The 13747-nt window shown below is 33.9% G+C and overlaps 1 pseudogene; it reads left to right on the top strand.

Annotated features, from left to right (window-relative positions):
• Positions 1-9021: 9021 nt before the first annotated feature.
• Positions 9022-13242, top strand: LOC149540325 (sesquiterpene synthase Cad-like; annotated as a pseudogene).
• The last annotated feature ends 505 nt before the right edge of the window (positions 13243-13747 follow it).

Below are 13747 nucleotides of genomic sequence, written 5' to 3'. Positions count from 1 at the left end.
CCAAAATGTTGACCTGTTGAAGTACTACTTTTTGAGAAAGAGTATTCATGTTATGAGTTTTCTTTGTATGATCTAGAGTTTTCATCAACGCTTCCCATTGTTGAGGACAGTTTTGCAACATGTCAAACATGGACATGTTGGCCTTAGTTTGTTTCAAATCTTATACTGCATTATATTTCTCAGTAGACCAAGCTAGATTTTTCAAGATTTTAGGAACCATTACTTGATTCTAATTCTATTGTCCTCCATAGGGGGGCTTGATTGGTGCTAGATTATTGCTCGCTCTCAGATCAGGAGGAGTCAGTTGTAGTCTTGGAGGAATTCCTTCTATCAAAGGTTCTTTTCTATTTTTCTAATTATATGTGTTTCAATTATCATTGCAAAAAGCAAACATCTCGTAATGTTGTATATCTAGTTCCTAGTTAAATGGAAAAGAGAATTCCTCACTAGCTAGTTGTTCAACTTGTGTGTTCTGTGTGGACTCGTAAGAATCTAGTAGCATAGCATTAAACTACATAGGAGGGACATTATCATTTGCTTGTTGATTCTGAGTCATATCTTGATTTTTGTTATAGCACGAATCATCACTATTTGGGGCATTTTGATTGTCTTCATACTGATTGATATTAGCATATTGAACATTGTCGTTATTGTTATCTACATGAATGCTTATATTATTTGGTCATGTGTTCCACTGTCAGTTCTATCTTTGGAAGCCATTGTTAAATTTTTTCCCCCTATTATTGTTTCCTGCATTGTTGTTGTTTCGAGCATTGTTGTTTCCAGCAAAATTTCGATTGTAATTCTAGTTTTAATTGTTGTTGTTGTAATGACCAGCATTGTTTCTTTGAAAATTGTTATTCTGTTCTTGCGACAATCTTAAGCAAGTTAGCTCATTGTTCATTTGTTACATAGTCTTTTTCATTTGGCCAAACTCAGAGGCAAAACTATTCTCTACCTCAGTTGGAGCTTGTTAGAATTTAATAAGATTAATAACCCAAAAAACTAGTGCAAAGAATAAATATCTAAACTATGAATGCAAATGATACAAAATCAAAATAGCATCATAGAGTTAGTCTCCAAGAGAGTAATGCAAATGCTGAAAGAAAAATAGCATTAAGAGGATGCAAAAATAAGAGATGCAAATACAAGCCAGGTAGAATGCTTATATACGCTAGGAAGAGGGAGGAGGTGGCAACACCAACCAATGAGGAGCAACCATCTATTGGACTAAAGATAGGAAAGTATCTTCCCAAGATAGCTAATGGATGCTCACATGTAGGAAGGTGACACCTCACAACCATTCACCTAATAAGACATGCTTTATTAACCTAAGAGAGATTATTAAAAGTGGATGAAAAACCTAGCAAAATAGGAAAAATAAAAAACTACACTAACACCCCCCCATAAGCGAAGCTTAGGTGGATGTAGAAATGGGTCCTGGCAAGTCAAGCCTGATGAGGTACCCATGTACATAAAATTTCCCCAAAAGAGAGAGAAAAGAGACTCCCCAAAGAAAATTAGGACTCCAAGTGAGAGGAAGAGGCCCCCCCAAAAGATGAAGCATCCCACACCTCCAGCAAAGCTTGCAAATTTTGTCCGATTGATCCACTTACATCAAACAAGTTTTCTTCCCTTAGGAGAAGGGACAAGATCCCAAGTGTGGTTCCTCATTAAGGAACACTCTTCCTTCATAGTTATATCCCACTCAGAAATACCAGAAGCCTCATGAAAGGATTGTGGATTTGAGGCAGTAGCAATGAAGATATGTAGAGCATCCTGGAATTGTAAACAAGTCTGCTTGGTGTCTGATGGATCCCCAACCCAATCACTTGCAAACTACAAGGTTTGTCTAGCCCAAAGTGGACCAGAAGATGGAGAATCTAGAGGAGAATCATCAACCTATGAATGATGACTAGGAGAGGAAGGATGTGAGTCCTCTGAATCACTCTCTGCATCAAAAGTGGAGGTAGAAGACTGCTCAAGTGAATCTAACCCATCAGAAGATCTATCATGTATTCCAAGTGACTCTAATGTCAAAGTAGAAGGCAACCCTATGACCATGCTCTGTTGGTTAAGCTGATGCAAGTAGTGAAAGTTAAGATGGCCAAACCGCTCATGCCATAATATGCTCACATCATTAAAGTGAGTGAGCAAAACAGTCAAAGGAGGATCAAGAACAAAGTGAGAAAACATATAGAGTCGTGACTAATGATCTGCTCTCCCAACTACAACTATAGAATCATTGTGCAACTCACGTATCTCCACTGAATTAGGAGTGAACTCAACTTGCTTGCCTAAACCTATGTGAGTGATTTGGTGTACCGATAGGAGATTAGTTGACAATGAGGGTACATAAGGAACATAATGGAATGTGACATCCCCCACATCAATAGACCCTCTCCCACACACCTCAACAAGAGTGTTATCACCCATCAAAATAGAAGGCATAGTACATGGCTCCAAGGATGCAAGTTCTTCCTTAGATGAAGCCATGTGGTGTGAAGCTCCCGAATCAAGAACCCAAGTGGATGGTGAGGAAGCAACTGCAAAAAGGGCCTTGCCCTTTCCTTTCCCCTTGCTATTTTCTTTTTCTTTGTTAGACCCTTCATTAGAACTTTGTTTGATAGACTCGAGAACACTGATATTATTCTTCACAAGAATGTATGTTAAGTGATCAAGTTGTTTCTGCAAACATTTATGTTCATCATGACCAGGTCTTTTACAATAGGTACATTTTACCTTTATCTTCTTAGGCTTATCACCCTTGGAGGATGGTGCTTTTGAAGAAACCAGCATCTGATCCTTCTTCTCCTCACTATTCTTTTGTTTCTTGTCCTTACTACTATTGCTACTACTTTTTCCTTGTTGTTCTTTTGTGCCTTGGTTGGCAGCCAAGGCATGTGACTTAGAGGACTTAAGAATGCCCATCTGGATTAGCTTGTCCTATTCTCGAGTGAGATTGATAGAAAAATCATCTAAAGATGGCATGGTGAATTGAGTACCAAGTGCACCCTTAGTAGCATAGAAGGTAAAGACAAACACAAAATATTCTGAACTGAGATTAGAGAGAATACTAAGAATCACTTGTTCATCTTTCTTTTCAATTCCACATTGTTTTAATTGCAGCCTTAGTGATTTCAATTTGGTGAAGAAATCTTGGATTGTGTTGAAATTGCCTGGACTCAAACTAATTAATTCATTTTCCAACATATGACCCCTCATTGAATTTTGTGTGCCAAATAGTGTTTCTAGCTTTGTTCATACTTCATTTGGTGTATCCAAAGACTCAATGTGAAATAGCAAGTTAGGAGAAACAGACAAACACAATGTTCCAAATGCCTCATCACATTTGTTAAACCACTTAGGCTTATCTTCATCTTTAGCAGGTTCAGTTTCAAGTCCCATAGTTATCCTATTTAATCCAGCTTTTCTTAAGTGAATTGTCATGCATGATTTCCACTCAAAGTAATTGTATGGAGTTAGGATGGGCATATTTTTTTGATCCATGATGAAGAAATGCAGAGAAGAAATGCTAGAAAGGAGAGAACCCAGCCATGACAATGCCCCCCCCCTTTTTACTCAATCAAAGAACCCCCCCAAAGAAATATGATTTGGAACTTTATTTTAGTGCGTTTAGAACTACCACTAGAAATAAATACTTAATGGTCTTGATTTCAATGCATTACAAACCCTCATGAAGAGCATATGCTAAAAGTGAAACTTGGGCATATTAATCAAGGAAACAAATAGTACCACTGCGATCTACTCAAAAAATAATGCACTTTCAAAAAAAGAATCGCCTCGATACGAGGTTGTATGAGAAAGTTATGATCCTTTGAAGTTTTCAAAACGAGAACTATGCATAGTCATGGCTGAGAATCTGCAATTTCTAAAGAATTCATGCATGATAATAAAAAAATGACTCCACTAGTGGATAGAGCACAAAAAAATAGCCAAGTTCATAACAAGAATCATCAAAATCAGAGTCCATATGAGCAAGAACGAGACATTTGAAAACTGCATCCAAATCTGTGACTGCCAACGGAGAGGGGTATTGCTGTAGCTTTTCATGCTAGATCTTGCAAAATATATAGATTGCATGTAAAATCTAAAAGATACCCAAATGGTTTTTTAGCACTACAACCAAAACCTAGAAACCATTTTTCTTGATGATGTACAAAAGATGTTGCTGTAGTGTAAATCAAACGCCTTTAATAGTAAAAAATGCCTCCAAAAATCAAGAAACGACCCCAGCAACCAAAATATGACATGCAAATGCTGGATCAGCTTCCTAAGTCCATCAATGGCATGCTAGAACCTGCAATACTAATTGAAACCTCCAAACATGCAAGTTGGTTGTCAGATTTGAGATTGAAACCCCAGAGAAAAACTATTTTTTTCAAAAATTTTCTGATTCTCAGGATCATCCAAAGATGCAAGAGAAGAGCATACTTCATTTTTCAAAAAACTACAATAAAGTTTATTAGCCCCCTCGAATCTCTCAAATAAGAAAACTAAAATCTATTCTTGCACATAGAAAAGCTCTAGTACCATGTTAGAATCTAATAAGATTAATAACCCAGAAAACTAGTGCAAAGAATAAATATCTAAACTATGAATGCAAATGATACAAAATCAAAATAGCATCATAGAGTTAGTCTCCAAGAGAGTAATGCAAATGCTGGAAGCAAAATAGCATTAAGAGGATGCAAAAACAAGAGATGCAAATACAAGCCAGGTAGCATGCTTAAATAGGCTAGGAAGAGGGAGGAGGTGGCAACACCAACCAATGAGGAGTAACCATCTATCAGACTAAAGATAGCAAATTATCTTCCCAAGATAGCTAATGGATGCTCACATGTAGGAAGGTGACACCTCGCAACCATTCACCTAATAAGACATGCTTTATTAACCTAAGCGAGATTATTAAAAGTGTAAGAAAAACCTAGGAAAATAGGAAAAATAAAAAACTACACTAACAGAGCTGGTGCCTTTTTTTCCAAGAAAGCAACTTTCGAGGGTTCATACCCCGATATGTCAAAGAAAAGTTTTGTGGAGTGGGCACCTACTGTATTGGGATTGGATTCATAGGTATGAATTGGTTAGACACCATGGGTGTCGTGGCCGGGTATGTTGGCATTATTACAATAGCTTGCATTGGAAGCATCAATCCTCCTCCATTGGGATTGGCTTGCTTTGTGAAGGTGATTGCTTCCATGAAGACTTTATCCAATGTGTCAATGTTCGCTATAGGAAGTCTTCTTAGAAGGTTAGTAGTAAGATGGTCCATCGCATTGTAATAAATCTGAATAGTAGCTGCTAATGGTATAGTGTATGGCGATTCCAACTTGCGATATGCCATGTGAAAGTGATGGTTGAAATGTGAAACTGTCTCGACTAGGTCCTTTTTGATAGATATGAATTGTTGGTGTATCACAGTCAGATTGATGAAAGCTTTGAATTGTTCTAAAACCAATTTTTTGAGAGTATCCCAATCTCCAATACATTTAGGTGGAAAATTGACATACCAACTAAAGGCAATTTCCCCTAGAGAGTAAGGGAATAAATGTAGAACCACATCCTCATTGGCAATTTGCTTTCGATTGCAAATTTCTTTGAACACTTTCATGTGATCTTCGACAGTTCGTGTTTCTCCATAGATTAACCTTAGGCAAAACTTCCCAATATGAAATCTCCAATAGCACTAGCTTGTCACTCAAATATCTGGGGAGCTTCTTGGGGTTGATGGTGGCACCACCTACCCGCAGATATGTGAACGTCTTAAACTGAATGAAATAGGCCCCAAGAGTTGTTATTAATGCTTTCGCTTCATCAAATAGCCTCTTTTCATAATCTCCTTCAATGAGTTGAATGATCACAAAAATGAATGCATCATTCACAATTCTATATTCCTTACTTTGAGCAGATAGTTTCTTCTTCACCAGTTGAAGATAGACTATGTAAGGCCAGGCATTGGGATCCTACATGTTGCCCTTTCTATACAATCTAAGATAATCTGTTGCCCTTGCTGCAAGCAGGTATACTATGTAAGACATCATATAAAACTTCTTCTTGTCTTTCACCATCCTTAATTTCTCACACAAGTTTTCACTTAGTGTGGTAGCCCAATATAATGGTATCTTTGTTATTTTGATGGTCTCAGTGAAGTTGATCATGAAGGTACTGAGGTGTCCTGCTGCAAATAAACCCATGACTCTGCTCAAAAGAATGATGGAGTAACCAATATCCTCCTTCATATATCCCCGATTCATGTCCACTTTGCCTGTTATCCTTCCTTGAGGAGGCCTCTCAATAAGGTAAGATGACTATATAATATCCGTTGCTTGCTTCTGGTGTTCCCTGTACCTTCTCTCTACTTCTTCATAGGAGAGTCTAATGAACTAATCCGCTCTCAGGAAATGGAAGACCCTCTCAATATTTTCAGGTAGAAGATGAATGACCAATTCTCCTATCGCACTTTTCACCACTCTCTCTTCAAAAACAAAATGTTGCGCCAATGTCATGATTAGTTTTGTTGACTGCACTAATATGGGATGTGGTGCCGCATTCACAAACCCAGAATGTATCAAGGAGGATACTAGATCTGACCTCCCAGTTGGCTTATTACAAGTTTTCAAGAATTCTCCTAAGTCTGTGTGTCCCAAGTCAGTATTTGTGATCTTAGCATAATCATCGTGAAATCTTGACTTGGATGGTACACCTTGGAACTTGAAGACTACAGGCTTGGGTGCTACTCCAGATGTGGATGCCATTTAATCACCTGGACGACAGAAGAAAAAATAACATGTTATTAATTCAAAGATAAGACATAAAAAATTATTAAATAAAAATAAGCATAAGAAAAAGAAAATCCCCTTTGGGTATTTTAAATATTTTTTATTTAAAAAAAAAATTGATATTATTTTTTAAAAATTATTTTATTTTTTAAATTATTTTTAAAACTAAAATTCGAAAAAAAAAAAAAAAATTATGTGGGCAAGAGGGTGCGATGGAGGCATGCAAGAACGAAGGTGAGTGTGGGTGCACACATGCACTACACTTAGGGTTTGATGAGGTGGTGCGTGGTGCCAATTTTGTGGGGCACATAGCACCGGCTGAAATGTGCGCGGTGGTGTGATGGGGAGGTGCGCGGTGGCACAATGGAGAGGCGCGCAACACATTTTTTTATTATGTGTGGTAGGGAGGGCACCATGAAGGCATGCACATAGGCACAGTTTTAATAGCGCTAGGATGCACGAAGCACGGTGCGTAGGAAGTGAGCGACGAGCACAATTTTAATGGCCCACAGGCATGCAAAGCACCATGCATAGGAAGTGAGTGATGGGCATAGTTTTAATGGTGCATGGGTGCATGAAGTGCCACACGCAGGAAGTGAGCAACAGGCATAGTTTTAATGGTGCACGATGAGAGTTTAGCGCCACGCACAGTAAGATGCATTCACTTAGCTTGTGCGCCACCTTGAAAGTGTCGTTGGACTTGATGAAAAACAAAAAAAAGAAAAATAAGAATGAAATGTTGAGGGGGAGTTTTATAGGCCCCCACACTGGGCTGGGTGCACATGTTGGTGCACAGCGCATATCTTGCCCACTTGCATGCACCTACACGTTGTAATTTTTTTAATTTTAATTTTTTAAAACTCTAACACTCCTAATTCTAATAAAACTTTATTGTCCCAACTCTCGAACTATGAGTCTAGGAGTCAAAAAAAGTAGGGGGTCCCTATTCCTAGTGAAGAATGGTGCATGTGTTGTGGACCCCAGAACACCAAGCTAGGTCAAGCCACAAGACTTTGTCGAGCAAGGTCGGGATACACTAAAATATTGTATGTAGACCCTAAGTTGTTGAAGACTCTACCAAGTGATTATGATTCTTCCAAGCATTAAAGGTTCAAACCAAGTGGAAGATAGTCTATCGTTGACCAAGTAAACATACCAAGCATTAATGGTGATTGAAAGGAAGAAATTTGTTATAAGCGAGAAATTGAAGGCATTGTTTCAACATGAATTTCCAGAGCCATTAGTATAGAATGATTTTAGATCCCCTGAGTGAATTAAGCATTTATTGTTAAAGGATTTCCAATGTTTCCAGAAACCCTACCGAGCATGGCATCTTCCAGCATCAAAAACATGAAAGGGTCTGAAATGTTGGTTCAGGGAATCGATTGCAAAGCACCAAACTTCAAGTTGTGTCTGACAATTGTAGAAGCACTTGATCCAGCTAGTGCATAATTAAAAATTCTATCCAAGGCATTGCTCATGGATGATATCCCTTCATACTATCATTGTTCTATTCAAGAGCTAGGCACTCATGAGATGAATGAAGCATTAAATGAGTTATGTGTGAATGACATTCTAAAACCTAAGCATCAACATTCTCAAAAGTTATTACCTAATGAAATTATTATTATTCTTTAATATCTTTTTCAAATAAATTACATATCTAATTTAGATAGGCTGAACGCTTTTATTGTATGAAAATTTTCAAATAAATTTTAGCTTCTAATTAGTTAAAAAAATTATTTATTAATAACAAGCTAAAATACAATAGTTGCCTATAGTTCTATAGTCTACGCAAGTAACTAATATAGTTCTATAATCTAAGCAAGTAACTAATATATAATCAAGTCAAAAAGACTACTCTTAAATATCTAGCATGCCGAAAAAATTAAGATTTAATTTTGACTATCTAAAACTTTTAATATATCAAAAGCTTAGTATCTGATGTTTTTTTTAAGAAAGTCTTCACAGATAATAAACTGAGAACGACTCCATAACAATCAATCTATTTTCTCTCGTCTTTTTTTATTTTAGTCACACATTGTATCTATTTTTCAATATGTGACCTGCAAGTTCAACGTTTTGGCAAGGTATTTGTGGTCTTCCAAATCATTCGATACTGTCTATAAATACTCAGCTGCTTCAGGCTATATCAGGCGATAAATTGTACTGAGTGCAGTTCATTATTAGTGCGAGTGCTTATTTGTTGTAGTTATCAGTCATGGCTGAAATGTTTAATGGAAATTCCAGCAATGATGGAAGTTCTTGCATGCCCATAAAGGACGCCCTTGTGGACTGATGATTTCATACAACCCCTCAATTCTCCATATTCGGTATGAAAAGATTACTATATTGCAGTTTGTTTTACACAAATCATATATTTTTCTATATTCAAAACTAACTTGCCAAATCATTTTCTTTTGTAATCAGGATTCTTCATACGATAAACATAGGGAAATACTAATTGATGAGATTCGTGATATGTTTTCTAATGGAGAAGGCGATGAGTTCGGTGTACTTGAAAATATTTGGTTTGTTGATGTTCTACAACATTTGGGAATAGGTCGATATTTTCAAGAGGAAATCAAAACTGCACTTGATTATATCTACAAGTATGTTTATTTGGTCAAAAAGCTTTCCTCGGATATCTAATTTAGATATGAAAAAATATGAAGGTGTATCTAGTATTGTGAGAAAAGTATTAGATTTCAGAAGATTTTTGTAATCAGATAATATCATTTTTAATAGGTTCTGGAATCATGATAGTGTTTTTGGCGATCTCAACATGGTGGCTCTAGGATTTCGGATATTACAACTGAATAGATATGTCGTTTGTTCAGATGGTAGAATTTTTATTTTTGTCTTGATTGCGTGTTTATAACTAAATTTTTAAATCATTATAATAATATTTTGGATATATAAGCAGATGTTTTTAAAAAGTTCAAAGGTGAAGAAGGACAATTCTCTGGTTTTGAATCTAGCGATCAAGGTGCAACATTAGAAATGATCTTAAATTTATATAAAACTTCAGAATTAGATTTTCCTGGTGAAGATATCTTAAAAGGAGCAAGAGCGTTTGCTTCTACGTACCTGCAACATGTTATCAAAGAATATGGTGACATACAAGAATCAAAAAATTCACTTCTATTGGAGGAACTTTTTTCATGAAAGCCATTAACATTCAGCTTATTTTTTAATATTTATGAAAATTAAAATTGAAGCAAGAGTTTCATATTAAATGTTTGTTATTTATTAGAATTACAAATGTTCAACAGTTAACAACCCATCAAACTTCTTAGTTTCATAAAATTCAATATTTATTAGGATTTAAGTATACACCATTTCAATGGCTTAGCTAACTATTGGTTGGAAGCTTGTGATAATTTAGTGTATATATATATATATATATATATATATATATATATAATATTTTATATTGATCTTTGATGTATTTTTCAGATAGAGTACACTTTGAAATATGCTTGGAGATGTAGGCTTCCAAGGTGGGAGGCTTGGAACTTTATTAATATACTCAGACAACAAGATTGCAATATATCACTTGCCAATAACCTTTATAAGTAAGTTCAAAATTTGTGTACAATCCATGATACTTTAGATTTCATTTAAAAGTAAAAAGTTGATAGTAAATCTATTCTGATCATTTTTAGTTTAATCTAATATGAATCATTCAAGTTTTTTATTTCTCTCAGAATTCCAAACAAGTATATGAAAAAGCTATTGGAACTAGCAATATTGGACTTCAATATTTTATAGTCACAACATCAATATGAAATGAAATTAATATTCACGTGAGTATTTGTCAACTAAGATCGCTAGGGAAAACAATTATTTTCATCATTTAATTAAAATTCTTTAATCATTCAAAGAATACTTATTAGTCAATCCAAGAAAATAGAGTTGTAATAATGAAATCTAATTTATTTCTGCTAGATGGTGGAAACATTCAAGTGCAATTCAACTGGATTTCTTTCAGCATCGTCACATAGAAAGTTATTTTTGGTGGGCTTGTTCATTATTTGAACCTGAGTTCAGTACATGTAGAATTAGTTGTACCAAATTATCTACATGTATGTTCCTCCTTGACGATATTTATGACACATATGGGACAACAACATTAATAAGGTATTAAGGTAGATAACAATCCTATATTATGTTGAATATTTGATTCATTTATCTAACTTTGTCTATCATTTTAATTATAGATGGGATGTTTCCACAGTTGATAATCATCCAGACTACATGAAAATGGCTTTCAATTTTTCATACAAGATACATAAGGAAATTACAAGTGAAGCTGAAAGAAAGCATGGTCCCTTTTTTTACAAATATATTCAATCTTGCGTGAGTACAAATATAATGATTATGTAATCTTAATATTTTTCTAATCATATTATTATCTATACCCGTTCCTATAATGTTACAAATAATTATCACATGTTTTAATATTTTCATGAAATAAGATGTTTGTTAATACCACTGAACATAATTTCATGGTAGTCATCTAATATAAAAATATTCATTTGTAATTTCAAATAACTCTCTCTCTCTCTCTCTCTCTCTCTCTCTCTGCCCCCCCCCCCCCCCACCCCGCTCCCCCCCCCCCCCCCCTCGCTCTCTCTCTCTCTCTCTCTCTCTCTCTCTCTCTCTCTCTCTCTCTCTCTCTCTCTCTCAACTTTTTATATTACAAAATTATGTTAATTTACTTTTTTGAACACAAAGTCATGACTATCATTTACTCTTTATGATTTTTAAAGTAATATTGTGTTAGATTATTTGAAAAAAAAAATAATGATGAAAACTTGTGTATATCTATTATTTGAATATTTTGTTTTGTCTTTACTACTTTTTATTTGATCACGTCAAGTATTGTAACCCTGCAATTGGAGCAATATAGGAACTTAGTAAATTCATGAAAGAAAAATAATAGTCAACAACAAAAAAAAAAAAACAACATGCACATATTTCTATTTCAAAAATGTCTTTTCATATTAGGTTTTATTTATTTATTTATTTCTATGATACAAAACAAAACATGGGCTTATTACTATTTTGAAGATTTAAGTTTTTTATTTTTGTTGGTCAATTTTAATGACTAACAACTCTCACTTTAAATTCATGAAAAGAAAATAAAAGTCAACAACACAAGAAAACAAAACATGCACATATTTCTATTTCAAATATGTGATTTTAAATAAGATTTTATTTAATTTTTTATTCCTACCATAATTTTTTTTTTTAAATATGGACATATAAATATTTTGAAGATTTAAATATATATATATTTTTTATCTCTTAATTTTAATTACAACAACTTTCACTTTAAATTCACAGAATAAAAATAAAAGTCAAAAACAAAATAAAACAACCAAACACATATTTCTATTTTAAAAATGTAATTTCATATTATATTTGATTTGTTTTCCTTCTACCATACAAAAAACATGGACATATTTACCATTTTGAAGATGTTAACTTTTTAATTTTTATAGCCTATAAATTTTGATGACTATAACTCTCACTTTTTGTAAAGTAATAGAATGCCTTTTACACTTCAAACCATGTATATGTCTCTCTTAGAAAGATATCTCTCCAAGTGTTTTTTAAAGATTAATTTGATGGTAAATAATATGTTCTCTCTAGAAGGCTAATAATGGAAAATATAGTTATTATTTATATTAATAATTTAAAAAGTATTATTTATATGCAATGCAAACATTTGTGTTTAATTTTTGAAATTCAACATTTTAAATCGTTCTTTTCTTTTTATTATAGCAGAAGAGTTATATCGAGGCTTATATGCAAGAAGTAGAATGGATGGCTTCTAATCATATACCAAATTTTGATGAATACTTGCAGGAATGGTATAATAAGTAGTGGCATGGGAGCTCTAATGGTATATTCACTAATACTAATGATTACTCCTTTATCTATTGAAATTTTGGAGCAACTTGATATCCCATCATCTAAGTCACAAGCTCTTGTGTCATTAATCACTCAACTAGTAGACGATGTCAAAGAATTTGAGGTAATTGATTTAGATATTTACAATTACATTAAAATTTTAAAAATGTTAAAATAAAGAAAATCATGTACTAGTATCCCTTTGAAAATTTTCAAGGATGAACAAGCTTGTGAGGAGACAATGTCAAGTATAGAGTGCTACATGAAAGACAACCATGGTTCTACAATGGAAGATGCCTTGAATTATATGAAAATTTGTATAGAGAGTTGCGTACAAGAGTCAAATAAGGAGTTTCTTGAGCCTTCAAATATTCCTGGTCACTTTAGAAACCTACATTTCAATGTTGGCATGCGAGTCATATTTTTTATGTTCAATGATGGTGATGGCTTTACACACTCCAATAGAAAAGAGATACAAGATGCAATAACAAAAAATTTGGTGGAATAAATCATTCCATAGATCTAGATTTAAATAATGTACTATAAGTATTGTTAATATCCCTAGAATTTCTACTCAAGACACTTTGGATAAAGTGGATTATGTCCCATGACAATTTAAATTTAAATATTGATAGAAATGTTATTCTTATATTAAGAACATATATTTTTAATTTCACAAAGAACTTTTTCTCATTTCAAATGCTTAAAGAAGTCAAATCTGAAATGTTTTATTGTATGTTTATTAATAATGTATATTTTAGATTCTTTTTGAATAATTATTAAGAAAGAATAATATTAACGCGCATCATGATGCAAGAGAACCAATAAAATATATTTGATTATGATTTAATTTTAGCTATGTATATTATATATTTATTTTATTTTGTATATTTAGGTGGTTGTAGTAGTGAATGTTGTTGACATATCAGTCAAGTTTGTTATTAGTGACACACACTTATTCAGGTTTAGTTAGTGTAAAGTTTAGCAGTGCAAGCTGAGCAACTAAGTGTATACAAAGTTTATCA

This window comes from Cupressus sempervirens, chromosome 9 (assembly GCF_028749045.1).
Source record: "Cupressus sempervirens isolate cs-2001-9-10 chromosome 9, ASM2874904v1, whole genome shotgun sequence".
Classification (NCBI taxonomy): Eukaryota; Viridiplantae; Streptophyta; class Pinopsida; order Cupressales; family Cupressaceae; genus Cupressus; species Cupressus sempervirens.
Note: the sequence above shows the minus strand (reverse complement) of the source record. Positions and strands in the feature narration are given on the sequence as shown.